The sequence below is a fragment of the Arachis duranensis genome, chromosome 5, assembly GCF_000817695.3.
Source record: "Arachis duranensis cultivar V14167 chromosome 5, aradu.V14167.gnm2.J7QH, whole genome shotgun sequence".
NCBI lineage: Eukaryota > Viridiplantae > Streptophyta > Magnoliopsida > Fabales > Fabaceae > Arachis > Arachis duranensis.
Genome location: NC_029776.3, coordinates 24,348,430 through 24,352,632, shown reverse-complemented (window position 1 = coordinate 24,352,632; position 4,203 = coordinate 24,348,430).

The following is a 4,203-nucleotide window of genomic DNA, read 5'->3' as shown; positions in this document are numbered from 1 at the left end:
CGTTAGTGACAGACGCAAAAGAATCACTGGATTCTATTCCGACATGATCAAGAACCGAGAGCTGAATAGCCGTGCTGTGACAGAGCGCGTTAAACATTTTCACTGAGAGGACAGGACTGTAGCCATTGACAACGGTGATGCCCAACATACAGCTTGCCATGGAAAGGAATAAGAAGGATTGGATGAAGACAGTAGGAAAGCAGAGAGACGGAAGGGACAAAGCATCTCCATACGCTTATCTGAAATTCTCACCAATGAATTGCATAAGTATCTCTATCTTTACTTTATGTTTTATCATTAATCCTCCATAAACATTTGAATCCACCTGACTGAGATTTACAAGATGACCATAGCTTGCTTCATACCAACAATCTCCGTGGGATCGACCCTTACTCGCGTAAGGTTTATTACTTGGACGACCCAGTGCACTTGCTGGTTAGTTGTGCGAAGTTGTGATAAAGAGTTGAGATTGCAATTGTGCGTACCATGTTGATGGCGCCATTGATGATCACAATTTTGTGCACCAGAGATCTGCAGCGTCTCGATGAATTAATGCAAATATTTCTGTTTTCCATTCAAACACGCTTGTTCCTATCTAAGATGTTCATTCGCGCTTCAATATGAAGAAGGTGATGATCCGTGACACTCATCACCATTATCAATCCATGAATGTGTGCCTGACAATCATCTCCGTTCTACATTAGATTGAATGAGTATCTCTTAGATTCCTTAATCAGAATCTTCGTGGTATAAGCTAGAATCCATTGGCAGCATCCTTGAGAATCTGGAAGGTCTAAACCTTGTCTGTGGTATTCTGAGTAGGATTCAAGGATTGGATGCTGTGATGAGCTTCAAACTCGCGAGTGTTGGGCATAGTGACAGACGCAAAAGGATCAATGGATCCTATTCTGACATGATCGAGAACCGACAGATGATTAGCCGTGCTGTGACAAAGCATTTGAACCATTTTTACTGAGAGGATGGGAAGTAGCCATTGACAACGGTGATGCCCTACATACAGCTTGCTATGGAAGGAGCCTTGCATGTTTGAAAGTGAGGAAGCATTATGTTACAAGGATTCAAAAGACAAAGCATCTCCAAAACTCCAACATATTCTCCATTACTGCATAATAAGTATTACTTAATCCATGTTCTCTTGCTCATTTGCAAATCAATTGATAACTATAATTGGTATCCTGACTAAGAATAATAAGATAACCATTGCTTGCTTCAAGCCAACAATCTCCGTGGGATTCGACCCTTACTCACATAAGGTATTACTTGGACGACCCAGTGCACTTGCTGGTTAGTGGTACGAGTTGTGAAAAGTTTGATTTATAATTTCTTGCACCAAGTTTTTGGTGCCGTTGCCGGGGATTATTCGAGTTTGAACAACTGGCGGTTTATCTTGTTACTTAGATTAGAAAAAATTTATCTTTTTTTATTTAGAGTCACTAGGATTGCATCTTCTATTATTCCTTTTAAAAATCTTTCAAAAATATTATTTTTCTTTATTAGTTTTTAATTTTTCTTGGAGTCTTTTGTGTGAGTTTAGTGTCATGTTTTAAGTTTGGTATCAATTGCATGCTTTTCTTTGTCTTTCAATTTTCGAATTGCATGTTCTTTATTCTTCCTTGATCTTGAAATTGTTCTTGTCAATTTTTCTTGTTTGATCTTTGGTTTATCTTGTTTTGTGTCTTTTCGTGTTTTTCTTGTGCATTTTCAAATTTTTAGTTTTCAAAAAAATTTTATTTATTAAATACCTTGTTAAAACACGTTAAATTTATAGCTCAGTTGGCTAGAGCGTTGGCTTATGTTCTTGGCAATTGGGTGTCTTCCTTTTAAAACTTTTTTCAAAAATAATTTTTCTTTGATTAAATCTTGTGCCAAACTTTAAGTTTGGTGTTCTCTTGTTAATTTTCTTTAATTTTCGAAAATTTATTTTTGGTTTTCTAAAAATTTTAAGTTTGGTGTTCTATCTTTTGTTCTTGGTGTTCTTGTGAGTCTTCAAAGTGTTCTTGAGTCTTCTTTGTATTTTGATCTTAAAATTTTTAAGTTTGGTGTTCCTTAGTGTTTTCCCTTAAAAATTTTCGAAAGCAAGGAATATTAGATCTAAAAATTTTAAGTCTTGTGTCTTTTGTGTGTTTTTCTCTTTCATCATAAAATTCAAAAATAAAAAAATTATCTTTTCTAACTATTTTTAAGCAAATTTTTCGAAATTTTCTATAAAAATTCAAATTTCAATTTCAAAAATTTTCAAAATTTTATCCTTTTAAGATTTTAAAAAAATTCATATCTTTTTCAAAAATATCCTAACCACTTTCTCTCTCCTCACTTTTTCAAAAATCTTCATAAAATATTTTCAAAATTTTTTATTTTTTATTTTTTTATTTTATTTTTCTTTTTTTATTTTGGTTTTTATTTTATTCTATTTTATTATTTCGAAAATAATTTTTTTAATATAATAAAATAAATAAAATAAATCCACATCATCTCCCTTTCTCCATCATGGACCTAAGTGGAAATGAACAGTCCAGAAGGACTCTGGGGTCATATGCTAATCCCACTACTACTTCATACAGGAGTAGTATCTGTATACCCTCCATCGGAGTCAGTAGCTTTGAGTTGAACCCTCAGCTCATTATCATAGTGCAGCAAAGTTGCCAATATTTCGGTCTTCCACAGGAAGAACCTACAGAGTTTTTGGCAGAGTTTTTACAAATTGCTGACACAGTACATGATAAGGAAGTAGATCAGGATGTCTACAGATTGTTACTGTTTTCATTTGCTGTAAAAGACCAAGCTAAGAGGTGGTTAAATAACCAACCTAAGGACAGCATAAAGACATGGAAACAGCTGTCAGAAAAATTTTTGAATCACTATTTTCCTCCAAAATGGATGACACAACTAAGGCTGAGCATCTGAGACTTCAAACAAGGAGATAATGAATCCCTTTATGATGCCTGGGAGAGATACAGAGAGATACTAAAAAATGCCCTTCTGAAATATTTTCAGAGTGGGTGCAGTTAGACATCTTTTATTATGGGCTTACAGAGAAAGCTCAGATTTCTCTAGACCACTCATCTGGTGGATCTATACACATGAGAAAGACAATTGAAGAAGCTTAAGAGCTCATTGATACAGTTGCCAGAAATCAGCATATGTACCTAAGCAGTGAACATTCCATCAACGAAGAGGCTAAAACAGTGACTGCTGAACTCAGTCCTGCAGATCAAGCTACTGAATTCAATCAGCAATTAGATTTTCTAACAAAATAGTTAGCCAAATTCAAGGAGATATTGTAAGAAACAAGAATGGCTAATATGAATATGGAAGTCCAGTTGAAGCAAACTGAACAGCAGTTATCAAAACAAATAACAGATGGGTGCCAAGCAATTCAATTAAGAAGGGAAAAACATTAAATACCTCACTTCAAGGCAGCAGGAAACCAAAAGATGAACAAATTGCTACCCAAAATTCCTCTGAGGATAGTCAGAGCCCAGAGAGGAATAATTCTGGCGCTCAAACACCAGATAAGAGGTGGAGAGCTGGCGTTGAACGCCCAACCCATGCTCAGTCCTGGCGTTCAATACCAGAAACAGGCAAGGAATTGGCATTGAACGCCCAAAGGAAGCACAGTTCTGGCGTTCAGACGCCAGAAACAGGTAAGGAGTTGGCGTCTAACGCCACTCCAGCTTCCACCCCTGGCATTCAAACGCCAGTGAAAGATCAAACACATACAAGTGCTGATAGCAACCCCTCTAAAAAGGCTTCTCAACCCGCACCTGTAGGCAATAAACCTACAGCAACTAAGGTTGAGGAATACAAAGTCAAAATGCCTTATCCTCAGAAACTCTGCCAAGCGGAACAGGATAAGCAATTTGCCCGCTTTACAGACTATCTTAGGACTCTTGAAATAAAGATTCTATTTGCAGAGGCACTTGAGCAAATACCCTCTTATGCTAAGTTCATGAAAGAGATCTTAAGTCATAAGAAGGATTGGAGAGAAACTGAAAAAGTTTACCTCACTGAAGAATACAGTGTAGTCATTCTGAACAGTTTACCAGAGAAGCTTAAAGATCTCGGAAGCTTTATAATACCATGCACATTAGAGGGTACTTGTACCAAGCAAGCTCTATGTGATCTTGGGGCAAGTATCAACCTAATACCTGCATCTACTATTAGAAAGCTTGGTTTGACTGA